Below are 25,281 nucleotides of genomic sequence, written 5' to 3' on the forward strand. Positions count from 1 at the left end.
TAAAGCGGAAGTGTCCAGCCGAGTGCAAGCAGGTGCCTCTTGCCCGCGTGTGCTGGGACACTGCAGCTTTGGACGTGAGCCAACTTGCCCTTTTCAGTGGGCCAGTACCCGTGACTCCAGTGAGAGAAGAGGAAAAGAAAGAACTTTCCCCTTCTCTGTCGAGTTGCCCCAGTGGCCTAATGGATAAGGCACTGGCCTCCTAAGCCAGGGATTGTGGGTTCGAGTCCCATCTGGGGTGGTTCGTGGCATTTTGTTCACACTTCTGCCAAAGCATGCAAAAGGTTTTTGCGGTAGTAGGGGGTGGGCGCAGGCTAGTACTTTGCTGGGCGCTGTGAAGTCCAGAACGTGCTCTGCTGGTAGCAGACTTTAAATGCCGGGAGACTGCAGAGTGTAGCAACCCCTCATGTCAGCGAAGAGACACAGATGAGTGGTAAGAAAGACAGGGAAAATATGCTTTCTGGAATCAGAGCTCCTGCAGACAGGGCTCACTCTTCTGCCAGCTCCGACCTGCTCCGATGAAAACGAAATAAAAGAGCAAAGGCTGCGCACTTTGAACCAATTATTCGAAGCATCGTATTGAAATGAAATAAAAGGTTAACAGCCCTGGGTGGCATCAAAGTGGAATTTCCTGAATATGTCACCAATGCCATGCAATGCGCCTGTTGCACAGTATCACGCCTGTTGCCGGCCCTCGCGCGGATGACTCTTTGGGATAGCAGAAAGTGGACGGAAGACTTTTAGGATGATAGTAAAAAAAACAGAAGCGAGCACATGACTTTATTTGCGACGATTGGCGAGTTTTGAATAAAATAGTGAAAATGAAGAAAAAGCGTCTTGCTGGAGAATGCGGGCATCGATCCCGCTACCTCTCGCATGCTAAGCGAGCGCTCTACCATCTGAGCTAATTCCCCTCCTCCTCGAAGGCTCTCGATACACTGCTTCAGAGCTGAAGCACAGTCTCCGGCTCACACTTGCTTGGCTGTCCAGGGACCTGTAGTGCATAAAGCCCTTTCTCTTCATCTGCCGCAGAGGAAATCACAATCTCACCCCTTTGCCCAAAACAAAATACCTTCAGTGGAGCTACAAGTAAAGCTGCAGATGGCCATCCATTGCAACGAGGACTGGCCAACCAGGTATTAATAGCAGAGTGACTCCACTGCCACGCCCTTTCACGCTGGACCTGCGCTTGTGATCAAGAGGCTGCACGCCAGTCCCATAGACCCGAGAGCCCAATTGAAAAGGTGCTTGCTTCTCACTTTATTTCTCTCGCTATTTCTTGCTGTTTTAGGCCGCTGACACGCCGCCTGCAGCCAAAGGACCAGCGCTGGAGTGCCCTTTGTCATTTTTACCAGCTGGCCATATTTTACAATCGAGCGTCAGAATACCAAACAGGTAAGAGTTAGGTCTGGGAATTGAGTCCACTTTCCATCGTGTGTCCCATAAAGCGGAAGTGTCCAGCCGAGTGCAAGCAGGTGCCTTTTGCCCGCGTGTGCTGGGACACTGCAGCTTTGGACGTGAGCCAACTTGCCCTTTTCAGTGGGCCAGTACCCGTGACTCCAGTGAGAGAAGAGGAAAAGAAAGAACTTTCCCCTTCTCTGTTGAGTTGCCCCAGTGGCCTAATGGATAAGGCACTGGCCTCCTAAGCCAGGGATTGTGGGTTCGAGTCCCATCTGGGGTGGTTCGTGGCATTTTGTTCACACTTCTGCCAAAGCATGCAAAAGGTTTTTGCGGTAGTAGGGGGTGGGCGCAGGCTAGTACTTTGCTGGGCGCTGTGAAGTCCAGAACGTGCTCTGCTGGTAGCAGACTTTAAATGCGGGAGACTGCAGAGTGTAGCAACCCCTCATGTCAGCGAAGAGACACAGATGAGTGGTAAGAAAGACAGGGAAAATATGCTTTCTGGAATCAGAGCTCCTGCAGACAGGGCTCACTCTTCTGCCAGCTCCGACCTGCTCCGATGAAAACGAAATAAAAGAGCAAAGGCTGCGCACTTTGAACCAATTATTCGAAGCATCGTATTGAAATGAAATAAAAGGTTAACAGCCCTGGGTGGCATCAAAGTGGAATTTCCTGAATATGTCACCAATGCCATGCAATGCGCCTGTTGCACAGTATCACGCCTGTTGCCGGCCCTCGCGCGGGTGACTCTTTGGGATAGCAGAAAGTGGACGGAAGACTTTTAGGATGATAGTAAAAAAAACAGAAGCGAGCACATGACTTTATTTGCGACGATTGGCGAGTTTTGAATAAAATAGTGAAAATGAAGAAAAAGCGTCTTGCTGGAGAATGCGGGCATCGATCCCGCTACCTCTCGCATGCTAAGCGAGCGCTCTACCATCTGAGCTAATTCCCCTCCTCCTCGAAGGCTTTCGATACACTGCTTCAGAGCTGAAGCACAGTCTCCGGCTCACACTTGCTTGGCTGTCCAGGGACCTGTAGTGCATAAAGCCCTTTCTCTTCATCTGCGGCAGGGGAAATCACAATCTCACCCCTTTGCCCAAAACAAAATACCTTCAGTGGAGCTACAAGTAAAGCTGCAGATGGCCATCCATTGCAATGAGGATTGGCCAACCAGGTATTAATAGCAGAGTGACTCCACTGCCACGCCCTTTCACGCTGGACCTGCGCTTGTGATCAAGAGGCTGCACGCCAGTCCCATAGACCCGAGAGCCCAATTGAAAAGGTGCTTGCTTCTCACTTTATTTCTCTCGCTATTTCTTGCTGTTTTAGGCCGCTGACACGCCGCCTGCAGCCAAAGGACCAGCGCTGGAGCGCCCTTTGTCATTTTTACCAGCTGGCCATATTTTACAATCGAGCGTCAGAATACCAAACAGGTAAGAGTTAGGTCTGGGAATTGAGTCCACTTTCCATCGTGTGTCCCATAAAGCGGAAGTGTCCAGCCGAGTGCAAGCAGGTGCCTTTTGCCCGCGTGTGCTGGGACACTGCAGCTTTGGACGTGAGCCAACTTGCCCTTTTCAGTGGGCCAGTACCTGTGACTCCAGTGAGAGAAGAGGAAAAGAAAGAACTTTCCCCTTCTCTGTCGAGTGGCCCCAGTGGCCTAATGGATAAGGCACTGGCCTCCTAAGCCAGGGATTGTGGGTTCGAGTCCCATCTGGGGTGGTTCGTGGCATTTTGTTCACACTTCTGCCAAAGCATGCAAAAGGTTTTTGCGGTAGTAGGGGGTGGGCGCAGGCTAGTACTTTGCTGGGCGCTGTGAAGTCCAGAACGTGCTCTGCTGGTAGCAGACTTTAAATGCCGGGAGACTGCAGAGTGTAGCAACCCCTCATGTCAGTGAAGAGACACAGATGAGTGGTAAGAAAGACAGGGAAAATATGCTTTCTGGAATCAGAGCTCCTGCAGACAGGGCTCACTCTTCTGCCAGCTCCGACCTGCTCCGATGAAAACGAAATAAAAGAGCAAAGGCTGCGCACTTTGAACCAATTATTCGAAGCATCGTATTGAAATGAAATAAAAGGTTAACAGCCCTGGGTGGCATCAAAGTGGAATTTCCTGAATATGTCACCAATGCCATGCAATGCGCCTGTTGCACAGTATCACGCCTGTTGCCGGCCCTCGCGCGGGTGACTCTTTGGGATAGCAGAAAGTGGACGGAAGACTTTTAGGATGATAGTAAAAAAAACAGAAGCGAGCACATGACTTTATTTGCGACGATTGGCGAGTTTTGAATAAAATAGTGAAAATGAAGAAAAAGCGTCTTGCTGGAGAATGCGGGCATCGATCCCGCTACCTCTCGCATGCAAAGCGAGCGCTCTACCATCTGAGCTAATTCCCCTCCTCCTCGAAGGCTCTCGATACACTGCTTCAGAGCTGAAGCACAGTCTCCGGCTCACACTTGCTTGGCTGTCCAGGGACCTGTAGTGCATAAAGCCCTTTCTCTTCATCTGCCGCAGAGGAAATCACAATCTCACCCCTTTGCCCAAAACAAAATACCTTCAGTGGAGCTACAAGTAAAGCTGCAGATGGCCATCCATTGCAACGAGGATTGGCCAACCAGGTATTAATAGCAGAGTGACTCCACTGCCACGCCCTTTCACGCTGGACCTGCGCTTGTGATCAAGAGGCTGCACGCCAGTCCCATAGACCCGAGAGCCCAATTGAAAAGGTGCTTGCTTCTCACTTTATTTCTCTCGCTATTTCTTGCTGTTTTAGGCCGCTGACACGCCGCCTGCAGCCAAAGGACCAGCGCTGGAGTGCCCTTTGTCATTTTTACCAGCTGGCCATATTTTACAATCGAGCGTCAGAATACCAAACAGGTAAGAGTTAGGTCTGGGAATTGAGTCCACTTTCCATCGTGTGTCCCATAAAGCGGAAGTGTCCAGCCGAGTGCAAGCAGGTGCCTTTTGCCCGCGTGTGCTGGGACACTGCAGCTTTGGACGTGAGCCAACTTGCCCTTTTCAGTGGGCCAGTACCCGTGACTCCAGTGAGAGAAGAGGAAAAGAAAGAACTTTCCCCTTCTCTGTCGAGTTGCCCCAGTGGCCTAATGGATAAGGCACTGGCCTCCTAAGCCAGGGATTGTGGGTTCGAGTCCCATCTGGGGTGGTTCGTGGCATTTTGTTCACACTTCTGCCAAAGCATGCAAAAGGTTTTTGCGGTAGTAGGGGGTGGGCGCAGGCTAGTACTTTGCTGGGCGCTGTGAAGTCCAGAACGTGCTCTGCTGGTAGCAGACTTTAAATGCCGGGAGACTGCAGAGTGTAGCAACCCCTCATGTCAGTGAAGAGACACAGATGAGTGGTAAGAAAGACAGGGAAAATATGCTTTCTGGAATCAGAGCTCCTGCAGACAGGGCTCACTCTTCTGCCAGCTCCGACCTGCTCCGATGAAAACGAAATAAAAGAGCAAAGGCTGCGCACTTTGAACCAATTATTCGAAGCATCGTATTGAAATGAAATAAAAGGTTAACAGCCCTGGGTGGCATCAAAGTGGAATTTCCTGAATATGTCACCAATGCCATGCAATGCGCCTGTTGCACAGTATCACGCCTGTTGCCGGCCCTCGCGCGGATGACTCTTTGGGATAGCAGAAAGTGGACGGAAGACTTTTAGGATGATAGTAAAAAAAACAGAAGCGAGCACATGACTTTATTTGCGACGATTGGCGAGTTTTGAATAAAATAGTGAAAATGAAGAAAAAGCGTCTTGCTGGAGAATGCGGGCATCGATCCCGCTACCTCTCGCATGCTAAGCGAGCGCTCTACCATCTGAGCTAATTCCCCTCCTCCTCGAAGGCTCTCGATACACTGCTTCAGAGCTGAAGCACAGTCTCCGGCTCACACTTGCTTGGCTGTCCAGGGACCTGTAGTGCATAAAGCCCTTTCTCTTCATCTGCCGCAGAGGAAATCACAATCTCACCCCTTTGCCCAAAACAAAATACCTTCAGTGGAGCTACAAGTAAAGCTGCAGATGGCCATCCATTGCAACGAGGATTGGCCAACCAGGTATTAATAGCAGAGTGACTCCACTGCCACGCCCTTTCACGCTGGACCTGCGCTTGTGATCAAGAGGCTGCACGCCAGTCCCATAGACCCGAGAGCCCAATTGAAAAGGTGCTTGCTTCTCACTTTATTTCTCTCGCTATTTCTTGCTGTTTTAGGCCGCTGACACGCCGCCTGCAGCCAAAGGACCAGCGCTGGAGTGCCCTTTGTCATTTTTACCAGCTGGCCATATTTTACAATCGAGCGTCAGAATACCAAACAGGTAAGAGTTAGGTCTGGGAATTGAGTCCACTTTCCATCGTGTGTCCCATAAAGCGGAAGTGTCCAGCCGAGTGCAAGCAGGTGCCTCTTGCCCGCGTGTGCTGGGACACTGCAGCTTTGGACGTGAGCCAACTTGCCCTTTTCAGTGGGCCAGTACCCGTGACTCCAGTGAGAGAAGAGGAAAAGAAAGAACTTTCCCCTTCTCTGTCGAGTTGCCCCAGTGGCCTAATGGATAAGGCACTGGCCTCCTAAGCCAGGGATTGTGGGTTCGAGTCCCATCTGGGTTGGTTCGTGGCATTTTGTTCACACTTCTGCCAAAGCATGCAAAAGGTTTTTGCGGTAGTAGGGGGTGGGCGCAGGCTAGTACTTTGCTGGGCGCTGTGAAGTCCAGAACGTGCTCTGCTGGTAGCAGACTTTAAATGCCGGGAGACTGCAGAGTGTAGCAACGCCTCATGTCAGCGAAGAGACACAGATGAGTGGTAAGAAAGACAGGGAAAATATGCTTTCTGGAATCAGAGCTCCTGCAGACAGGGCTCACTCTTCTGCCAGCTCCGACCTGCTCCGATGAAAACGAAATAAAAGAGCAAAGGCTGCGCACTTTGAACCAATTATTCGAAGCATCGTATTGAAATGAAATAAAAGGTTAACAGCCCTGGGTGGCATCAAAGTGGAATTTCCTGAATATGTCACCAATGCCATGCAATGCGCCTGTTGCACAGTATCACGCCTGTTGCCGGCCCTCGCGCGGATGACTCTTTGGGATAGCAGAAAGTGGACGGAAGACTTTTAGGATGATAGTAAAAAAAACAGAAGCGAGCACATGACTTTATTTGCGACGATTGGCGAGTTTTGAATAAAATAGTGAAAATGAAGTAAAAGCGTCTTGCTGGAGAATGCGGGCATCGATCCCGCTACCTCTCGCATGCTAAGCGAGCGCTCTACCATCTGAGCTAATTCCCCTCCTCCTCGAAGGCTCTCGATACACTGCTTCAGAGCTGAAGCACAGTCTCCGGCTCACACTTGCTTGGCTGTCCAGGGACCTGTAGTGCATAAAGCCCTTTCTCTTCATCTGCGGCAGAGGAAATCACAATCTCACCCCTTTGCCCAAAACAAAATACCTTCAGTGGAGCTACAAGTAAAGCTGCAGATGGCCATCCATTGCAATGAGGATTGGCCAACCAGGTATTAATAGCAGAGTGACTCCACTGCCACGCCCTTTCACGCTGGACCTGCGCTTGTGATCAAGAGGCTGCACGCCAGTCCCATAGACCCGAGAGCCCAATTGAAAAGGTGCTTGCTTCTCACTTTATTTCTCTCGCTATTTCTTGCTGTTTTAGGCCGCTGACACGCCGCCTGCAGCCAAAGGACCAGCGCTGGAGCGCCCTTTGTCATTTTTACCAGCTGGCCATATTTTACAATCGAGCGTCAGAATACCAAACAGGTAAGAGTTAGGTCTGGGAATTGAGTCCACTTTCCATCGTGTGTCCCATAAAGCGGAAGTGTCCAGCCGAGTGCAAGCAGGTGCCTTTTGCCCGCGTGTGCTGGGACACTGCAGCTTTGGACGTGAGCCAACTTGCCCTTTTCAGTGGGCCAGTACCTGTGACTCCAGTGAGAGAAGAGGAAAAGAAAGAACTTTCCCCTTCTCTGTCGAGTGGCCCCAGTGGCCTAATGGATAAGGCACTGGCCTCCTAAGCCAGGGATTGTGGGTTCGAGTCCCATCTGGGGTGGTTCGTGGCATTTTGTTCACACTTCTGCCAAAGCATGCAAAAGGTTTTTGCGGTAGTAGGGGGTGGGCGCAGGCTAGTACTTTGCTGGGCGCTGTGAAGTCCAGAACGTGCTCTGCTGGTAGCAGACTTTAAATGCCGGGAGACTGCAGAGTGTAGCAACCCCTCATGTCAGTGAAGAGACACAGATGAGTGGTAAGAAAGACAGGGAAAATATGCTTTCTGGAATCAGAGCTCCTGCAGACAGGGCTCACTCTTCTGCCAGCTCCGACCTGCTCCGATGAAAACGAAATAAAAGAGCAAAGGCTGCGCACTTTGAACCAATTATTCGAAGCATCGTATTGAAATGAAATAAAAGGTTAACAGCCCTGGGTGGCATCAAAGTGGAATTTCCTGAATATGTCACCAATGCCATGCAATGCGCCTGTTGCACAGTATCACGCCTGTTGCCGGCCCTCGCGCGGATGACTCTTTGGGATAGCAGAAAGTGGACGGAAGACTTTTAGGATGATAGTAAAAAAAACAGAAGCGAGCACATGACTTTATTTGCGACGATTGGCGAGTTTTGAATAAAATAGTGAAAATGAAGAAAAAGCGTCTTGCTGGAGAATGCGGGCATCGATCCCGCTACCTCTCGCATGCTAAGCGAGCGCTCTACCATCTGAGCTAATTCCCCTCCTCCTCGAAGGCTCTCGATACACTGCTTCAGAGCTGAAGCACAGTCTCCGGCTCACACTTGCTTGGCTGTCCAGGGACCTGTAGTGCATAAAGCCCTTTCTCTTCATCTGCCGCAGAGGAAATCACAATCTCACCCCTTTGCCCAAAACAAAATACCTTCAGTGGAGCTACAAGTAAAGCTGCAGATGGCCATCCATTGCAACGAGGATTGGCCAACCAGGTATTAATAGCAGAGTGACTCCACTGCCACGCCCTTTCACGCTGGACCTGCGCTTGTGATCAAGAGGCTGCACGCCAGTCCCATAGACCCGAGAGCCCAATTGAAAAGGTGCTTATTTCTCTCTTTATTTCTCTCGCTATTTCTTGCTGTTTTAGGCCGCTGACACGCCGCCTGCAGCCAAAGGACCAGCGCTGGAGTGCCCTTTGTCATTTTTACCAGCTGGCCATATTTTACAATCGAGCGTCAGAATACCAAACAGGTAAGAGTTAGGTCTGGGAATTGAGTCCACTTTCCATCGTGTGTCCCATAAAGCGGAAGTGTCCAGCCGAGTGCAAGCAGGTGCCTCTTGCCCGCGTGTGCTGGGACACTGCAGCTTTGGACGTGAGCCAACTTGCCCTTTTCAGTGGGCCAGTACCCGTGACTCCAGTGAGAGAAGAGGAAAAGAAAGAACTTTCCCCTTCTCTGTCGAGTTGCCCCAGTGGCCTAATGGATAAGGCACTGGCCTCCTAAGCCAGGGATTGTGGGTTCGAGTCCCATCTGGGTTGGTTCGTGGCATTTTGTTCACACTTCTGCCAAAGCATGCAAAAGGTTTTTGCGGTAGTAGGGGGTGGGCGCAGGCTAGTACTTTGCTGGGCGCTGTGAAGTCCAGAACGTGCTCTGCTGGTAGCAGACTTTAAATGCCGGGAGACTGCAGAGTGTAGCAACGCCTCATGTCAGCGAAGAGACACAGATGAGTGGTAAGAAAGACAGGGAAAATATGCTTTCTGGAATCAGAGCTCCTGCAGACAGGGCTCACTCTTCTGCCAGCTCCGACCTGCTCCGATGAAAACGAAATAAAAGAGCAAAGGCTGCGCACTTTGAACCAATTATTCGAAGCATCGTATTGAAATGAAATAAAAGGTTAACAGCCCTGGGTGGCATCAAAGTGGAATTTCCTGAATATGTCACCAATGCCATGCAATGCGCCTGTTGCACAGTATCACGCCTGTTGCCGGCCCTCGCGCGGATGACTCTTTGGGATAGCAGAAAGTGGACGGAAGACTTTTAGGATGATAGTAAAAAAAACAGAAGCGAGCACATGACTTTATTTGCGACGATTGGCGAGTTTTGAATAAAATAGTGAAAATGAAGTAAAAGCGTCTTGCTGGAGAATGCGGGCATCGATCCCGCTACCTCTCGCATGCTAAGCGAGCGCTCTACCATCTGAGCTAATTCCCCTCCTCCTCGAAGGCTCTCGATACACTGCTTCAGAGCTGAAGCACAGTCTCCGGCTCACACTTGCTTGGCTGTCCAGGGACCTGTAGTGCATAAAGCCCTTTCTCTTCATCTGCCGCAGAGGAAATCACAATCTCACCCCTTTGCCCAAAACAAAATACCTTCAGTGGAGCTACAAGTAAAGCTGCAGATGGCCATCCATTGCAACGAGGATTGGCCAACCAGGTATTAATAGCAGAGTGACTCCACTCCCACGCCCTTTCACGCTGGACCTGCGCTTGTGATCAAGAGGCTGCACACCAGTCCCATAGACCCGAGAGCCCAATTGAAAAGGTGCTTGCTTCTCACTTTATTTCTCTCGCTATTTCTTGCTGTTTTAGGCCGCTGACACGCCGCCTGCAGCCAAAGGACCAGCGCTGGAGTGCCCTTTGTCATTTTTACCAGCTGGCCATATTTTACAATCGAGCGTCAGAATACCAAACAGGTAAGAGTTAGGTCTGGGAATTGAGTCCACTTTCCATCGTGTGTCCCATAAAGCGGAAGTGTCCAGCCGAGAGCAGGCAGGTGCCTTTTGCCCGCGTGTGCTGGGACACTGCAGCTTTGGACGTGAGCCAACTTGCCCTTTTCAGTGGGCCAGTACCCGTGACTCCAGTGAGAGAAGAGGAAAAGAAAGAACTTTCCCCTTCTCTGTCGAGTGGCCCCAGTGGCCTAATGGATAAGGCACTGGCCTCCTAAGCCAGGGATTGTGGGTTCGAGTCCCATCTGGGGTGGTTCGTGGCATTTTGTTCACACTTCTGCCAAAGCATGCAAAAGGTTTTTGCGGTAGTAGGGGGTGGGCGCAGGCTAGTACTTTGCTGGGCGCTGTGAAGTCCAGAACGTGCTCTGCTGGTAGCAGACTTTAAATGCCGGGAGACTGCAGAGTGTAGCAACCCCTCATGTCAGCGAAGAGACACAGATGAGTGGTAAGAAAGACAGGGAAAATATGCTTTCTGGAATCAGAGCTCCTGCAGACAGGGCTCACTCTTCTGCCAGCTCCGACCTGCTCCGATGAAAACGAAATAAAAGAGCAAAGGCTGCGCACTTTGAACCAATTATTCGAAGCATCGTATTGAAATGAAATAAAAGGTTAACAGCCCTGGGTGGCATCAAAGTGGAATTTCCTGAATATGTCACCAATGCCATGCAATGCGCCTGTTGCACAGTATCACGCCTGTTGCCGGCCCTCGCGCGGATGACTCTTTGGGATAGCAGAAAGTGGACGGAAGACTTTTAGGATGATAGTAAAAAAAACAGAAGCGAGCACATGACTTTATTTGCGACGATTGGCGAGTTTTGAATAAAATAGTGAAAATGAAGTAAAAGCGTCTTGCTGGAGAATGCGGGCATCGATCCCGCTACCTCTCGCATGCTAAGCGAGCGCTCTACCATCTGAGCTAATTCCCCTCCTCCTCGAAGGCTCTCGATACACTGCTTCAGAGCTGAAGCACAGTCTCCGGCTCACACTTGCTTGGCTGTCCAGGGACCTGTAGTGCATAAAGCCCTTTCTCTTCATCTGCCGCAGAGGAAATCACAATCTCACCCCTTTGCCCAAAACAAAATACCTTCAGTGGAGCTACAAGTAAAGCTGCAGATGGCCATCCATTGCAATGAGGATTGGCCAACCAGGTATTAATAGCAGAGTGACTCCACTGCCACGCCCTTTCACGCTGGACCTGCGCTTGTGATCAAGAGGCTGCACGCCAGTCCCATAGACCCGAGAGCCCAATTGAAAAGGTGCTTGCTTCTCACTTTATTTCTCTCGCTATTTCTTGCTGTTTTAGGCCGCTGACACGCCGCCTGCAGCCAAAGGACCAGCGCTGGAGCGCCCTTTGTCATTTTTACCAGCTGGCCATATTTTACAATCGAGCGTCAGAATACCAAACAGGTAAGAGTTAGGTCTGGGAATTGAGTCCACTTTCCATCGTGTGTCCCATAAAGCGGAAGTGTCCAGCCGAGTGCAAGCAGGTGCCTTTTGCCCGCGTGTGCTGGGACACTGCAGCTTTGGACGTGAGCCAACTTGCCCTTTTCAGTGGGCCAGTACCCGTGACTCCAGTGAGAGAAGAGGAAAAGAAAGAACTTTCCCCTTCTCTGTCGAGTGGCCCCAGTGGCCTAATGGATAAGGCACTGGCCTCCTAAGCCAGGGATTGTGGGTTCGAGCCCCATCTGGGGTGGTTCGTGGCATTTTGTTCACACTTCTGCCAAAGCATGCAAAAGGTTTTTGCGGTAGTAGGGGGTGGGCGCAGGCTAGTACTTTGCTGGGCGCTGTGAAGTCCAGAACGTGCTCTGCTGGTAGCAGACTTTAAATGCCGGGAGACTGCAGAGTGTAGCAACCCCTCATGTCAGCGAAGAGACACAGATGAGTGGTAAGAAAGACAGGGAAAATATGCTTTCTGGAATCAGAGCTCCTGCAGACAGGGCTCACTCTTCTGCCAGCTCCGACCTGCTCCGATGAAAACGAAATAAAAGAGCAAAGGCTGCGCACTTTGAACCAATTATTCGAAGCATCGTATTGAAATGAAATAAAAGGTTAACAGCCCTGGGTGGCATCAAAGTGGAATTTCCTGAATATGTCACCAATGCCATGCAATGCGCCTGTTGCACAGTATCACGCCTGTTGCCGGCCCTCGCGCGGGTGACTCTTTGGGATAGCAGAAAGTGGACGGAAGACTTTTAGGATGATAGTAAAAAAAACAGAAGCGAGCACATGACTTTATTTGCGACGATTGGCGAGTTTTGAATAAAATAGTGAAAATGAAGTAAAAGCGTCTTGCTGGAGAATGCGGGCATCGATCCCGCTACCTCTCGCATGCTAAGCGAGCGCTCTACCATCTGAGCTAATTCCCCTCCTCCTCGAAGGCTCTCGATACACTGCTTCAGAGCTGAAGCACAGTCTCCGGCTCACACTTGCTTGGCTGTCCAGGGACCTGTAGTGCATAAAGCCCTTTCTCTTCATCTGCGGCAGAGGAAATCACAATCTCACCCCTTTGCCCAAAACAAAATACCTTCAGTGGAGCTACAAGTAAAGCTGCAGATGGCCATCCATTGCAATGAGGATTGGCCAACCAGGTATTAATAGCAGAGTGACTCCACTGCCACGCCCTTTCACGCTGGACCTGCGCTTGTGATCAAGAGGCTGCACGCCAGTCCCATAGACCCGAGAGCCCAATTGAAAAGGTGCTTGCTTCTCACTTTATTTCTCTCGCTATTTCTTGCTGTTTTAGGCCGCTGACACGCCGCCTGCAGCCAAAGGACCAGCGCTGGAGCGCCCTTTGTCATTTTTACCAGCTGGCCATATTTTACAATCGAGCGTCAGAATACCAAACAGGTAAGAGTTAGGTCTGGGAATTGAGTCCACTTTCCATCGTGTGTCCCATAAAGCGGAAGTGTCCAGCCGAGTGCAAGCAGGTGCCTTTTGCCCGCGTGTGCTGGGACACTGCAGCTTTGGACGTGAGCCAACTTGCCCTTTTCAGTGGGCCAGTACCCGTGACTCCAGTGAGAGAAGAGGAAAAGAAAGAACTTTCCCCTTCTCTGTCGAGTGGCCCCAGTGGCCTAATGGATAAGGCACTGGCCTCCTAAGCCAGGGATTGTGGGTTCGAGTCCCATCTGGGGTGGTTCGTGGCATTTTGTTCACACTTCTGCCAAAGCATGCAAAAGGTTTTTGCGGTAGTAGGGGGTGGGCGCAGGCTAGTACTTTGCTGGGCGCTGTGAAGTCCAGAACGTGCTCTGCTGGTAGCAGACTTTAAATGCCGGGAGACTGCAGAGTGTAGCAACCCCTCATGTCAGTGAAGAGACACAGATGAGTGGTAAGAAAGACAGGGAAAATATGCTTTCTGGAATCAGAGCTCCTGCAGACAGGGCTCACTCTTCTGCCAGCTCCGACCTGCTCCGATGAAAACGAAATAAAAGAGCAAAGGCTGCGCACTTTGAACCAATTATTCGAAGCATCGTATTGAAATGAAATAAAAGGTTAACAGCCCTGGGTGGCATCAAAGTGGAATTTCCTGAATATGTCACCAATGCCATGCAATGCGCCTGTTGCACAGTATCACGCCTGTTGCCGGCCCTCGCGCGGATGACTCTTTGGGATAGCAGAAAGTGGACGGAAGACTTTTAGGATGATAGTAAAAAAAACAGAAGCGAGCACATGACTTTATTTGCGACGATTGGCGAGTTTTGAATAAAATAGTGAAAATGAAGTAAAAGCGTCTTGCTGGAGAATGCGGGCATCGATCCCGCTACCTCTCGCATGCTAAGCGAGCGCTCTACCATCTGAGCTAATTCCCCTCCTCCTCGAAGGCTCTCGATACACTGCTTCAGAGCTGAAGCACAGTCTCCGGCTCACACTTGCTTGGCTGTCCAGGGACCTGTAGTGCATAAAGCCCTTTCTCTTCATCTGCCGCAGAGGAAATCACAATCTCACCCCTTTGCCCAAAACAAAATACCTTCAGTGGAGCTACAAGTAAAGCTGCAGATGGCCATCCATTGCAACGAGGATTGGCCAACCAGGTATTAATAGCAGAGTGACTCCACTCCCACGCCCTTTCACGCTGGACCTGCGCTTGTGATCAAGAGGCTGCACACCAGTCCCATAGACCCGAGAGCCCAATTGAAAAGGTGCTTGCTTCTCACTTTATTTCTCTCGCTATTTCTTGCTGTTTTAGGCCGCTGACACGCCGCCTGCAGCCAAAGGACCAGCGCTGGAGTGCCCTTTGTCATTTTTACCAGCTGGCCATATTTTACAATCGAGCGTCAGAATACCAAACAGGTAAGAGTTAGGTCTGGGAATTGAGTCCACTTTCCATCGTGTGTCCCATAAAGCGGAAGTGTCCAGCCGAGAGCAGGCAGGTGCCTTTTGCCCGCGTGTGCTGGGACACTGCAGCTTTGGACGTGAGCCAACTTGCCCTTTTCAGTGGGCCAGTACCCGTGACTCCAGTGAGAGAAGAGGAAAAGAAAGAACTTTCCCCTTCTCTGTCGAGTGGCCCCAGTGGCCTAATGGATAAGGCACTGGCCTCCTAAGCCAGGGATTGTGGGTTCGAGTCCCATCTGGGGTGGTTCGTGGCATTTTGTTCACACTTCTGCCAAAGCATGCAAAAGGTTTTTGCGGTAGTAGGGGGTGGGCGCAGGCTAGTACTTTGCTGGGCGCTGTGAAGTCCAGAACGTGCTCTGCTGGTAGCAGACTTTAAATGCCGGGAGACTGCAGAGTGTAGCAACCCCTCATGTCAGCGAAGAGACACAGATGAGTGGTAAGAAAGACAGGGAAAATATGCTTTCTGGAATCAGAGCTCCTGCAGACAGGGCTCACTCTTCTGCCAGCTCCGACCTGCTCCGATGAAAACGAAATAAAAGAGCAAAGGCTGCGCACTTTGAACCAATTATTCGAAGCATCGTATTGAAATGAAATAAAAGGTTAACAGCCCTGGGTGGCATCAAAGTGGAATTTCCTGAATATGTCACCAATGCCATGCAATGCGCCTGTTGCACAGTATCACGCCTGTTGCCGGCCCTCGCGCGGATGACTCTTTGGGATAGCAGAAAGTGGACGGAAGACTTTTAGGATGATAGTAAAAAAAACAGAAGCGAGCACATGACTTTATTTGCGACGATTGGCGAGTTTTGAATAAAATAGTGAAAATGAAGTAAAAGCGTCTTGCTGGAGAATGCGGGCATCGATCCCGCTACCTCTCGCATGCTAAGCGAGCGCTCTACCATCTGAGCTAATTCCCCTCCTCCTCGAAGGCTCTCGATACACTGCTTCAGAGCTGAAGCACAGTCTCCGGCTCACACTTGCTTGGCTGTCCAGGGACCTGTAGTGCATAAAGCCCTTTCTCTTCATCTGCCGCAGAGGAAATCACAATCTCACCCCTTTGCCCAAAACAAAATACCTTCAGTGGAGCTACAAGTAAAGCTGCAGATGGCCATCCATTGCAATGAGGATTGGCCAACCAGGTATTAATAGCAGAGTGACTCCACTGCCACGCCCTTTCACGCTGGACCTGCGCTTGTGATCAAGAGGCTGCACGCCAGTCCCATAGACCCGAGAGCCCAATTGAAAAGGTGCTTGCTTCTCACTTTATTTCTCTCGCTATTTCTTGCTGTTTTAGGCCGCTGACACGCCGCCTGCAGCCAAAGGACCAGCGCTGGAGCGCCCTTTGTCATTTTTACCAGCTGGCCATATTTTACAATCGAGCGTCAGAATACCAAACAGGTAAGAGTTAGGTCTGGGAATTGAGTCCACTTTCCATCGTGTGTCCCATAAAGCGGAAGTGTCCAGCCGAGTGCAAGCAGGTGCCTTTTGCCCGCGTGTGCTGGGACACTGCAGCTTTGGACGTGAGCCAACTTGCCCTTTTCAGTGGGCCAGTACCCGTGACTCCAGTGAGAGAAGAGGAAAAGAAAGAACTTTCCCCTTCTCTGTCGAGTGGCCCCAGTGGCCTAATGGATAAGGCACTGGCCTCCTAAGCCAGGGATTGTGGGTTCGAGCCCCATCTGGGGTGGTTCGTGGCATTTTGTTCACACTTCTGCCAAAGCATGCAAAAGGTTTTTGCGGTAGTAGGGGGTGGGCGCAGGCTAGTACTTTGCTGGGCGCTGTGAAGTCCAGAACGTGCTCTGCTGGTAGCAGACTTTAAATGCCGGGAGACTGCAGAGTGTAGCAACCCCTCATGTCAGCGAAGAGACACAGATGAGTGGTAAGAAAGACAGGGAAAATATGCTTTCTGGAATCAGAGCTCCTGCAGACAGGGCTCACTCTTCTGCCAGCTCCGACCTGCTCCGATGAAAACGAAATAAAAGAGCAAAGGCTGCGCACTTTGAACCAATTATTCGAAGCATCGTATTGAAATGAAATAAAAGGTTAACAGCCCTGGGTGGCATCAAAGTGGAATTTCCTGAATATGTCACCAATGCCATGCAATGCGCCTGTTGCACAGTATCACGCCTGTTGCCGGCCCTCGCGCGGGTGACTCTTTGGGATAGCAGAAAGTGGACGGAAGACTTTTAGGATGATAGTAAAAAAAACAGAAGCGAGCACATGACTTTATTTGCGACGATTGGCGAGTTTTGAATAAAATAGTGAAAATGAAGTAAAAGCGTCTTGCTGGAGAATGCGGGCATCGATCCCGCTACCTCTCGCATGCTAGAGCGCTCTACCATCTGAGCTAATTCCCCTCCTCCTCGAAGGCTCTCGATACACTGCTTCAGAGCTGAAGCACAGTCTCCGGCTCACACTTGCTTGGCTGTCCAGGGACCTGTAGTGCATAAAGCCCTTTCTCTTCATCTGCCGCAGAGGAAATCACAATCTCACCCCTTTGCCCAAAACAAAATACCTTCAGTGGAGCTACAAGTAAAGCTGCAGATGGCCATCCATTGCAACGAGGATTGGCCAACCAGGTATTAATAGCAGAGTGACTCCACTGCCACGCCCTTTCACGCTGGACCTGCGCTTGTGATCAAGAGGCTGCACGCCAGTCCCATAGACCCGAGAGCCCAATTGAAAAGGTGCTTGCTTCTCACTTTATTTCTCTCGCTATTTCTTGCTGTTTTAGGCCGCTGACACGCCGCCTGCAGCCAAAGGACCAGCGCTGGAGTGCCCTTTGTCATTTTTACCAGCTGGCCATATTTTACAATCGAGCGTCAGAATACCAAACAGGTAAGAGTTAGGTCTGGGAATTGAGTCCACTTTCCATCGTGTGTCCCATAAAGCGGAAGTGTCCAGCCGAGTGCAAGCAGGTGCCTTTTGCCCGCGTGTGCTGGGACACTGCAGCTTTGGACGTGAGCCAACTTGCCCTTTTCAGTGGGCCAGTACCCGTGACTCCAGTGAGAGAAGAGGAAAAGAAAGAACTTTCCCCTTCTCTGTCGAGTGGCCCCAGTGGCCTAATGGATAAGGCACTGGCCTCCTAAGCCAGGGATTGTGGGTTCGATTCCCATCTGGGGTGGTTCGTGGCATTTTGTTCACACTTCTGCCAAAGCATGCAAAAGGTTTTTGCGGTAGTAGGGGGTGGGCGCAGGCTAGTACTTTGCTGGGCGCTGTGAAGTCCAGAACGTGCTCTGCTGGTAGCAGACTTTAAATGCCGGGAGACTGCAGAGTGTAGCAACCCCTCATGTCAGCGAAGAGACACAGATGAGTGGTAAGAAAGACAGGGAAAATATGCTTTCTGGAATCAGAGCTCCTGCAGACAGGGCTCACTCTTCTGCCAGCTCCGACCTGCTCCGATGAAAACGAAATAAAAGAGCAAAGGCTGCGCACTTTGAACCAATTATTCGAAGCATCGTATTGAAATGAAATAAAAGGTTAACAGCCCTGGGTGGCATCAAAGTGGAATTTCCTGAATATGTCACCAATGCCATGCAATGCGCCTGTTGCACAGTATCACGCCTGTTGCCGGCCCTCGCGCGGATGACTCTTTGGGATAGCAGAAAGTGGACGGAAGACTTTTAGGATGATAGTAAAAAAAACAGAAGCGAGCACATGACTTTATTTGCGACGATTGGCGAGTTTTGAATAAAATAGTGAAAATGAAGAAAAAGCGTCTTGCTGGAGAATGCGGGCATCGATCCCGCTACCTCTCGCATGCTAAGCGAGCGCTCTACCATCTGAGCTAATTCCCCTCCTCCTCGAAGGCTCTCGATACACTGCTTCAGAGCTGAAGCACAGTCTCCGGCTCACACTTGCTTGGCTGTCCAGGGACCTGTAGTGCATAAAGCCCTTTCTCTTCATCTGCCGCAGAGGAAATCACAATCTCACCCCTTTGCCCAAAACAAAATACCTTCAGTGGAGCTACAAGTAAAGCTGCAGATGGCCATCCATTGCAACGAGGACTGGCCAACCAGGTATTAATAGCAGAGTGACTCCACTGCCACGCCCTTTCACGCTGGACCTGCGCTTGTGATCAAGAGGCTGCACGCCAGTCCCATAGACCCGAGAGCCCAATTGAAAAGGTGCTTGCTTCTCACTTTATTTCTCTCGCTATTTCTTGCTGTTTTAGGCCGCTGACACGCCGCCTGCAGCCAAAGGACCAGCGCTGGAGTGCCCTTTGTCATTTTTACCAGCTGGCCATATTTTACAATCGAGCGTCAGAATACCAAACAGGTAAGAGTTAGGTCTGGGAATTGAGTCCACTTTCCATCGTGTGTCCCATAAAGCGGAAGTGTCCAGCCGAGTGCAAGCAGGTGCCTTTTGCCCGCGTGTGCTGGGACACTGCAGCTTTGGACGTGAGCCAACTTGCCCTTTTCAGTGGGCCAGTACCCGTGACTCCAGTGAGAGAAGAGGAAAAGAAAGAACTTTCCCCTTCTCTGTCGAGTTGCCCCAGTGGCCTAATGGATAAGGCACTGGCCTCCTAAGCCAGGGATTGTGGGTTCGAGTCCCATCTGGGGTGGTTCGTGGCATTTTGTTCACACTTCTGCCAAAGCATGCAAAAGGTTTTTGCGGTAGTAGGGGGTGGGCGCAGGCTAGTACTTTGCTGGGCGCTGTGAAGTCCAGAACGTGCTCTGCTGGTAGCAGACTTTAAATGCGGGAGACTGCAGAGTGTAGCAACCCCTCATGTCAGCGAAGAGACACAGATGAGTGGTAAGAAAGACAGGGAAAATATGCTTTCTGGAATCAGAGCTCCTGCAGACAGGGCTCACTCTTCTGCCAGCTCCGACCTGCTCCGATGAAAACGAAATAAAAGAGCAAAGGCTGCGCACTTTGAACCAATTATTCGAAGCATCGTATTGAAATGAAATAAAAGGTTAACAGCCCTGGGTGGCATCAAAGTGGAATTTCCTGAATATGTCACCAATGCCATGCAATGCGCCTGTTGCACAGTATCACGCCTGTTGCCGGCCCTCGCGCGGGTGACTCTTTGGGATAGCAGAAAGTGGACGGAAGACTTTTAGGATGATAGTAAAAAAAACAGAAGCGAGCACATGACTTTATTTGCGACGATTGGCGAGTTTTGAATAAAATAGTGAAAATGAAGAAAAAGCGTCTTGCTGGAGAATGCGGGCATCGATCCCGCTACCTCTCGCATGCTAAGCGAGCGCTCTACCATCTGAGCTAATTCCCCTCCTCCTCGAAGGCTTTCGATACACTGCTTCAGAGCTGAAGCACAGTCTCCGGCTCACACTTGCTTGGCTGTCCAGGGACCTGTAGTGCATAAAGCCCTTTCTCTTCATCTGCGGCAGGGGAAATCACAATCTCACCCCTTTGCCCAAAACAAAATACCTTCAGTGGAGCTACAAGTAAAGCTGCAGATGGCCATCCATTGCAATGAGGATTGGCCAACCAGGTATTAATAGCAGAGTGACTCCACTGCCACGCCCTTTCACGCTGGACCTGCGCTTGTGATCAAGAGGCTGCACGCCAGTCCCATAGACCCGAGAGCCCAATTGAAAAGGTGCTTGCTTCTCACTTTATTTCTCTCGCTATTTCTTGCTGTTTTAGGCCGCTGACACGCCGCCTGCAGCCAAAGGACCAGCGCTGGAGCGCCCTTTGTCATTTTTACCAGCTGGCCATATTTTACAATCGAGCGTCAGAATACCAAACAGGTAAGAGTTAGGTCTGGGAATTGAGTCCACTTTCCATCGTGTGTCCCATAAAGCGGAAGTGTCCAGCCGAGTGCAAGCAGGTGCCTTTTGCCCGCGTGTGCTGGGACACTGCAGCTTTGGACGTGAGCCAACTTGCCCTTTTCAGTGGGCCAGTACCTGTGACTCCAGTGAGAGAAGAGGAAAAGAAAGAACTTTCCCCTTCTCTGTCGAGTGGCCCCAGTGGCCTAATGGATAAGGCACTGGCCTCCTAAGCCAGGGATTGTGGGTTCGAGTCCCATCTGGGGTGGTTCGTGGCATTTTGTTCACACTTCTGCCAAAGCATGCAAAAGGTTTTTGCGGTAGTAGGGGGTGGGCGCAGGCTAGTACTTTGCTGGGCGCTGTGAAGTCCAGAACGTGCTCTGCTGGTAGCAGACTTTAAATGCCGGGAGACTGCAGAGTGTAGCAACCCCTCATGTCAGTGAAGAGACACAGATGAGTGGTAAGAAAGACAGGGAAAATATGCTTTCTGGAATCAGAGCTCCTGCAGACAGGGCTCACTCTTCTGCCAGCTCCGACCTGCTCCGATGAAAACGAAATAAAAGAGCAAAGGCTGCGCACTTTGAACCAATTATTCGAAGCATCGTATTGAAATGAAATAAAAGGTTAACAGCCCTGGGTGGCATCAAAGTGGAATTTCCTGAATATGTCACCAATGCCATGCAATGCGCCTGTTGCACAGTATCACGCCTGTTGCCGGCCCTCGCGCGGGTGACTCTTTGGGATAGCAGAAAGTGGACGGAAGACTTTTAGGATGATAGTAAAAAAAACAGAAGCGAGCACATGACTTTATTTGCGACGATTGGCGAGTTTTGAATAAAATAGTGAAAATGAAGAAAAAGCGTCTTGCTGGAGAATGCGGGCATCGATCCCGCTACCTCTCGCATGCAAAGCGAGCGCTCTACCATCTGAGCTAATTCCCCTCCTCCTCGAAGGCTCTCGATACACTGCTTCAGAGCTGAAGCACAGTCTCCGGCTCACACTTGCTTGGCTGTCCAGGGACCTGTAGTGCATAAAGCCCTTTCTCTTCATCTGCCGCAGAGGAAATCACAATCTCACCCCTTTGCCCAAAACAAAATACCTTCAGTGGAGCTACAAGTAAAGCTGCAGATGGCCATCCATTGCAACGAGGATTGGCCAACCAGGTATTAATAGCAGAGTGACTCCACTGCCACGCCCTTTCACGCTGGACCTGCGCTTGTGATCAAGAGGCTGCACGCCAGTCCCATAGACCCGAGAGCCCAATTGAAAAGGTGCTTGCTTCTCACTTTATTTCTCTCGCTATTTCTTGCTGTTTTAGGCCGCTGACACGCCGCCTGCAGCCAAAGGACCAGCGCTGGAGTGCCCTTTGTCATTTTTACCAGCTGGCCATATTTTACAATCGAGCGTCAGAATACCAAACAGGTAAGAGTTAGGTCTGGGAATTGAGTCCACTTTCCATCGTGTGTCCCATAAAGCGGAAGTGTCCAGCCGAGTGCAAGCAGGTGCCTTTTGCCCGCGTGTGCTGGGACACTGCAGCTTTGGACGTGAGCCAACTTGCCCTTTTCAGTGGGCCAGTACCCGTGACTCCAGTGAGAGAAGAGGAAAAGAAAGAACTTTCCCCTTCTCTGTCGAGTTGCCCCAGTGGCCTAATGGATAAGGCACTGGCCTCCTAAGCCAGGGATTGTGGGTTCGAGTCCCATCTGGGGTGGTTCGTGGCATTTTGTTCACACTTCTGCCAAAGCATGCAAAAGGTTTTTGCGGTAGTAGGGGGTGGGCGCAGGCTAGTACTTTGCTGGGCGCTGTGAAGTCCAGAACGTGCTCTGCTGGTAGCAGACTTTAAATGCCGGGAGACTGCAGAGTGTAGCAACCCCTCATGTCAGTGAAGAGACACAGATGAGTGGTAAGAAAGACAGGGAAAATATGCTTTCTGGAATCAGAGCTCCTGCAGACAGGGCTCACTCTTCTGCCAGCTCCGACCTGCTCCGATGAAAACGAAATAAAAGAGCAAAGGCTGCGCACTTTGAACCAATTATTCGAAGCATCGTATTGAAATGAAATAAAAGGTTAACAGCCCTGGGTGGCATCAAAGTGGAATTTCCTGAATATGTCACCAATGCCATGCAATGCGCCTGTTGCACAGTATCACGCCTGTTGCCGGCCCTCGCGCGGATGACTCTTTGGGATAGCAGAAAGTGGACGGAAGACTTTTAGGATGATAGTAAAAAAAACAGAAGCGAGCACATGACTTTATTTGCGACGATTGGCGAGTTTTGAATAAAATAGTGAAAATGAAGAAAAAGCGTCTTGCTGGAGAATGCGGGCATCGATCCCGCTACCTCTCGCATGCTAAGCGAGCGCTCTACCATCTGAGCTAATTCCCCTCCTCCTCGAAGGCTCTCGATACACTGCTTCAGAGCTGAAGCACAGTCTCCGGCTCACACTTGCTTGGCTGTCCAGGGACCTGTAGTGCATAAAGCCCTTTCTCTTCATCTGCCGCAGAGGAAATCACAATCTCACCCCTTTGCCCAAAACAAAATACCTTCAGTGGAGCTACAAGTAAAGCTGCAGATGGCCATCCATTGCAACGAGGATTGGCCAACCAGGTATTAATAGCAGAGTGACTCCACTGCCACGCCCTTTCACGCTGGACCTGCGCTTGTGATCAAGAGGCTGCACGCCAGTCCCATAGACCCGAGAGCCCAATTGAAAAGGTGCTTGCTTCTCACTTTATTTCTCTCGCTATTTCTTGCTGTTTTAGGCCGCTGACACGCCGCCTGCAGCCAAAGGACCAGCGCTGGAGTGCCCTTTGTCATTTTTACCAGCTGGCCATATTTTACAATCGAGCGTCAGAATACCAAACAGGTAAGAGTTAGGTCTGGGAATTGAGTCCACTTTCCATCGTGTGTCCCATAAAGCGGAAGTGTCCAGCCGAGTGCAAGCAGGTGCCTCTTGCCCGCGTGTGCTGGGACACTGCAGCTTTGGACGTGAGCCAACTTGCCCTTTTCAGTGGGCCAGTACCCGTGACTCCAGTGAGAGAAGAGGAAAAGAAAGAACTTTCCCCTTCTCTGTCGAGTTGCCCCAGTGGCCTAATGGATAAGGCACTGGCCTCCTAAGCCAGGGATTGTGGGTTCGAGTCCCATCTGGGTTGGTTCGTGGCATTTTGTTCACACTTCTGCCAAAGCATGCAAAAGGTTTTTGCGGTAGTAGGGGGTGGGCGCAGGCTAGTACTTTGCTGGGCGCTGTGAAGTCCAGAACGTGCTCTGCTGGTAGCAGACTTTAAATGCCGGGAGACTGCAGAGTGTAGCAACGCCTCATGTCAGCGAAGAGACACAGATGAGTGGTAAGAAAGACAGGGAAAATATGCTTTCTGGAATCAGAGCTCCTGCAGACAGGGCTCACTCTTCTGCCAGCTCCGACCTGCTCCGATGAAAACGAAATAAAAGAGCAAAGGCTGCGCACTTTGAACCAATTATTCGAAGCATCGTATTGAAATGAAATAAATGGTTAACAGCCCTGGGTGGCATCAAAGTGGAATTTCCTGAATATGTCACCAATGCCATGCAATGCGCCTGTTGCACAGTATCACGCCTGTTGCCGGCCCTCGCGCGGATGACTCTTTGGGATAGCAGAAAGTGGACGGAAGACTTTTAGGATGATAGTAAAAAAAACAGAAGCGAGCACATGACTTTATTTGCGACGATTGGCGAGTTTTGAATAAAATAGTGAAAATGAAGTAAAAGCGTCTTGCTGGAGAATGCGGGCATCGATCCCGCTACCTCTCGCATGCTAAGCGAGCGCTCTACCATCTGAGCTAATTCCCCTCCTCCTCGAAGGCTCTCGATACACTGCTTCAGAGCTGAAGCACAGTCTCCGGCTCACACTTGCTTGGCTGTCCAGGGACCTGTAGTGCATAAAGCCCTTTCTCTTCATCTGCGGCAGAGGAAATCACAATCTCACCCCTTTGCCCAAAACAAAATACCTTCAGTGGAGCTACAAGTAAAGCTGCAGATGGCCATCCATTGCAATGAGGATTGGCCAACCAGGTATTAATAGCAGAGTGACTCCACTGCCACGCCCTTTCACGCTGGACCTGCGCTTGTGATCAAGAGGCTGCACGCCAGTCCCATAGACCCGAGAGCCCAATTGAAAAGGTGCTTGCTTCTCACTTTATTTCTCTCGCTATTTCTTGCTGTTTTAGGCCGCTGACACGCCGCCTGCAGCCAAAGGACCAGCGCTGGAGCGCCCTTTGTCATTTTTACCAGCTGGCCATATTTTACAATCGAGCGTCAGAATACCAAACAGGTAAGAGTTAGGTCTGGGAATTGAGTCCACTTTCCATCGTGTGTCCCATAAAGCGGAAGTGTCCAGCCGAGTGCAAGCAGGTGCCTTTTGCCCGCGTGTGCTGGGACACTGCAGCTTTGGACGTGAGCCAACTTGCCCTTTTCAGTGGGCCAGTACCCGTGACTCCAGTGAGAGAAGAGGAAAAGAAAGAACTTTCCCCTTCTCTGTCGAGTGGCCCCAGTGGCCTAATGGATAAGGCACTGGCCTCCTAAGCCAGGGATTGTGGGTTCGAGTCCCATCTGGGGTGGTTCGTGGCATTTTGTTCACACTTCTGCCAAAGCATGCAAAAGGTTTTTGCGGTAGTAGGGGGTGGGCGCAGGCTAGTACTTTGCTGGGCGCTGTGAAGTCCAGAACGTGCTCTGCTGGTAGCAGACTTTAAATGCCGGGAGACTGCAGAGTGTAGCAACCCCTCATGTCAGTGAAGAGACACAGATGAGTGGTAAGAAAGACAGGGAAAATATGCTTTCTGGAATCAGAGCTCCTGCAGACAGGGCTCACTCTTCTGCCAGCTCCGACCTGCTCCGATGAAAACGAAATAAAAGAGCAAAGGCTGCGCACTTTGAACCAATTATTCGAAGCATCGTATTGAAATGAAATAAAAGGTTAACAGCCCTGGGTGGCATCAAAGTGGAATTTCCTGAATATGTCACCAATGCCATGCAATGCGCCTGTTGCACAGTATCACGCCTGTTGCCGGCCCTCGCGCGGATGACTCTTTGGGATAGCAGAAAGTGGACGGAAGACTTTTAGTATGATAGTAAAAAAAACAGAAGCGAGCACATGACTTTATTTGCGACGATTGGCGAGTTTTGAAT

At 50.6% G+C, this 25,281-nt stretch overlaps 34 non-coding genes across 34 annotated transcripts; 18 read left to right on the forward strand and 16 right to left on the reverse strand.

Annotated features, from left to right (window-relative positions):
- The first annotated feature begins 165 nt into the window (after positions 1-165).
- On the forward strand, positions 166-238 carry TRNAR-CCU (transfer RNA arginine (anticodon CCU)). The gene has a single exon. It is a non-coding gene; the product is annotated as a tRNA-Arg (tRNA).
- Positions 239-838: 600 nt separating this feature from the next.
- TRNAA-AGC (transfer RNA alanine (anticodon AGC)) lies at positions 839-911 on the reverse strand. The gene has a single exon. It is a non-coding gene; the product is annotated as a tRNA-Ala (tRNA).
- Positions 912-1,605: 694 nt separating this feature from the next.
- On the forward strand, positions 1,606-1,678 carry TRNAR-CCU (transfer RNA arginine (anticodon CCU)). Its single transcript has one exon. It is a non-coding gene; the product is annotated as a tRNA-Arg (tRNA).
- Positions 1,679-2,277: 599 nt separating this feature from the next.
- TRNAA-AGC (transfer RNA alanine (anticodon AGC)) lies at positions 2,278-2,350 on the reverse strand. Its single transcript has one exon. It is a non-coding gene; the product is annotated as a tRNA-Ala (tRNA).
- A 694-nt stretch (positions 2,351-3,044) lies between these two features.
- TRNAR-CCU (transfer RNA arginine (anticodon CCU)) lies at positions 3,045-3,117 on the forward strand. The gene has a single exon. It is a non-coding gene; the product is annotated as a tRNA-Arg (tRNA).
- A 600-nt stretch (positions 3,118-3,717) lies between these two features.
- Positions 3,718-3,790, reverse strand: TRNAA-UGC (transfer RNA alanine (anticodon UGC)). The gene has a single exon. It is a non-coding gene; the product is annotated as a tRNA-Ala (tRNA).
- Positions 3,791-4,484: 694 nt separating this feature from the next.
- Positions 4,485-4,557, forward strand: TRNAR-CCU (transfer RNA arginine (anticodon CCU)). The gene has a single exon. It is a non-coding gene; the product is annotated as a tRNA-Arg (tRNA).
- Positions 4,558-5,157: 600 nt separating this feature from the next.
- On the reverse strand, positions 5,158-5,230 carry TRNAA-AGC (transfer RNA alanine (anticodon AGC)). Its single transcript has one exon. It is a non-coding gene; the product is annotated as a tRNA-Ala (tRNA).
- A 694-nt stretch (positions 5,231-5,924) lies between these two features.
- On the forward strand, positions 5,925-6,007 carry TRNAR-CCU (transfer RNA arginine (anticodon CCU)). Its single transcript has one exon. It is a non-coding gene; the product is annotated as a tRNA-Arg (tRNA).
- A 590-nt stretch (positions 6,008-6,597) lies between these two features.
- Positions 6,598-6,670, reverse strand: TRNAA-AGC (transfer RNA alanine (anticodon AGC)). Its single transcript has one exon. It is a non-coding gene; the product is annotated as a tRNA-Ala (tRNA).
- Positions 6,671-7,364: 694 nt separating this feature from the next.
- On the forward strand, positions 7,365-7,437 carry TRNAR-CCU (transfer RNA arginine (anticodon CCU)). Its single transcript has one exon. It is a non-coding gene; the product is annotated as a tRNA-Arg (tRNA).
- Positions 7,438-8,037: 600 nt separating this feature from the next.
- On the reverse strand, positions 8,038-8,110 carry TRNAA-AGC (transfer RNA alanine (anticodon AGC)). Its single transcript has one exon. It is a non-coding gene; the product is annotated as a tRNA-Ala (tRNA).
- Positions 8,111-8,804: 694 nt separating this feature from the next.
- On the forward strand, positions 8,805-8,887 carry TRNAR-CCU (transfer RNA arginine (anticodon CCU)). The gene has a single exon. It is a non-coding gene; the product is annotated as a tRNA-Arg (tRNA).
- Positions 8,888-9,477: 590 nt separating this feature from the next.
- On the reverse strand, positions 9,478-9,550 carry TRNAA-AGC (transfer RNA alanine (anticodon AGC)). The gene has a single exon. It is a non-coding gene; the product is annotated as a tRNA-Ala (tRNA).
- A 694-nt stretch (positions 9,551-10,244) lies between these two features.
- TRNAR-CCU (transfer RNA arginine (anticodon CCU)) lies at positions 10,245-10,317 on the forward strand. Its single transcript has one exon. It is a non-coding gene; the product is annotated as a tRNA-Arg (tRNA).
- Positions 10,318-10,917: 600 nt separating this feature from the next.
- Positions 10,918-10,990, reverse strand: TRNAA-AGC (transfer RNA alanine (anticodon AGC)). The gene has a single exon. It is a non-coding gene; the product is annotated as a tRNA-Ala (tRNA).
- A 694-nt stretch (positions 10,991-11,684) lies between these two features.
- TRNAR-CCU (transfer RNA arginine (anticodon CCU)) lies at positions 11,685-11,757 on the forward strand. Its single transcript has one exon. It is a non-coding gene; the product is annotated as a tRNA-Arg (tRNA).
- Positions 11,758-12,357: 600 nt separating this feature from the next.
- Positions 12,358-12,430, reverse strand: TRNAA-AGC (transfer RNA alanine (anticodon AGC)). The gene has a single exon. It is a non-coding gene; the product is annotated as a tRNA-Ala (tRNA).
- Positions 12,431-13,124: 694 nt separating this feature from the next.
- TRNAR-CCU (transfer RNA arginine (anticodon CCU)) lies at positions 13,125-13,197 on the forward strand. Its single transcript has one exon. It is a non-coding gene; the product is annotated as a tRNA-Arg (tRNA).
- A 600-nt stretch (positions 13,198-13,797) lies between these two features.
- TRNAA-AGC (transfer RNA alanine (anticodon AGC)) lies at positions 13,798-13,870 on the reverse strand. Its single transcript has one exon. It is a non-coding gene; the product is annotated as a tRNA-Ala (tRNA).
- A 694-nt stretch (positions 13,871-14,564) lies between these two features.
- TRNAR-CCU (transfer RNA arginine (anticodon CCU)) lies at positions 14,565-14,637 on the forward strand. The gene has a single exon. It is a non-coding gene; the product is annotated as a tRNA-Arg (tRNA).
- A 600-nt stretch (positions 14,638-15,237) lies between these two features.
- Positions 15,238-15,310, reverse strand: TRNAA-AGC (transfer RNA alanine (anticodon AGC)). The gene has a single exon. It is a non-coding gene; the product is annotated as a tRNA-Ala (tRNA).
- Positions 15,311-16,004: 694 nt separating this feature from the next.
- On the forward strand, positions 16,005-16,077 carry TRNAR-CCU (transfer RNA arginine (anticodon CCU)). Its single transcript has one exon. It is a non-coding gene; the product is annotated as a tRNA-Arg (tRNA).
- A 1,364-nt stretch (positions 16,078-17,441) lies between these two features.
- Positions 17,442-17,514, forward strand: TRNAR-CCU (transfer RNA arginine (anticodon CCU)). Its single transcript has one exon. It is a non-coding gene; the product is annotated as a tRNA-Arg (tRNA).
- A 600-nt stretch (positions 17,515-18,114) lies between these two features.
- On the reverse strand, positions 18,115-18,187 carry TRNAA-AGC (transfer RNA alanine (anticodon AGC)). Its single transcript has one exon. It is a non-coding gene; the product is annotated as a tRNA-Ala (tRNA).
- Positions 18,188-18,881: 694 nt separating this feature from the next.
- Positions 18,882-18,954, forward strand: TRNAR-CCU (transfer RNA arginine (anticodon CCU)). Its single transcript has one exon. It is a non-coding gene; the product is annotated as a tRNA-Arg (tRNA).
- A 599-nt stretch (positions 18,955-19,553) lies between these two features.
- TRNAA-AGC (transfer RNA alanine (anticodon AGC)) lies at positions 19,554-19,626 on the reverse strand. Its single transcript has one exon. It is a non-coding gene; the product is annotated as a tRNA-Ala (tRNA).
- A 694-nt stretch (positions 19,627-20,320) lies between these two features.
- TRNAR-CCU (transfer RNA arginine (anticodon CCU)) lies at positions 20,321-20,393 on the forward strand. The gene has a single exon. It is a non-coding gene; the product is annotated as a tRNA-Arg (tRNA).
- A 600-nt stretch (positions 20,394-20,993) lies between these two features.
- On the reverse strand, positions 20,994-21,066 carry TRNAA-UGC (transfer RNA alanine (anticodon UGC)). Its single transcript has one exon. It is a non-coding gene; the product is annotated as a tRNA-Ala (tRNA).
- A 694-nt stretch (positions 21,067-21,760) lies between these two features.
- TRNAR-CCU (transfer RNA arginine (anticodon CCU)) lies at positions 21,761-21,833 on the forward strand. The gene has a single exon. It is a non-coding gene; the product is annotated as a tRNA-Arg (tRNA).
- A 600-nt stretch (positions 21,834-22,433) lies between these two features.
- Positions 22,434-22,506, reverse strand: TRNAA-AGC (transfer RNA alanine (anticodon AGC)). The gene has a single exon. It is a non-coding gene; the product is annotated as a tRNA-Ala (tRNA).
- Positions 22,507-23,200: 694 nt separating this feature from the next.
- On the forward strand, positions 23,201-23,283 carry TRNAR-CCU (transfer RNA arginine (anticodon CCU)). The gene has a single exon. It is a non-coding gene; the product is annotated as a tRNA-Arg (tRNA).
- A 590-nt stretch (positions 23,284-23,873) lies between these two features.
- On the reverse strand, positions 23,874-23,946 carry TRNAA-AGC (transfer RNA alanine (anticodon AGC)). The gene has a single exon. It is a non-coding gene; the product is annotated as a tRNA-Ala (tRNA).
- Positions 23,947-24,640: 694 nt separating this feature from the next.
- On the forward strand, positions 24,641-24,713 carry TRNAR-CCU (transfer RNA arginine (anticodon CCU)). The gene has a single exon. It is a non-coding gene; the product is annotated as a tRNA-Arg (tRNA).
- The last annotated feature ends 568 nt before the right edge of the window (positions 24,714-25,281 follow it).

This window comes from Ambystoma mexicanum, chromosome 5q (assembly GCF_040938575.1).
Source record: "Ambystoma mexicanum isolate Mex_15411 chromosome 5q, UKY_AmexF1_1, whole genome shotgun sequence".
Lineage (NCBI taxonomy): Eukaryota > Metazoa > Chordata > Amphibia > Caudata > Ambystomatidae > Ambystoma > Ambystoma mexicanum.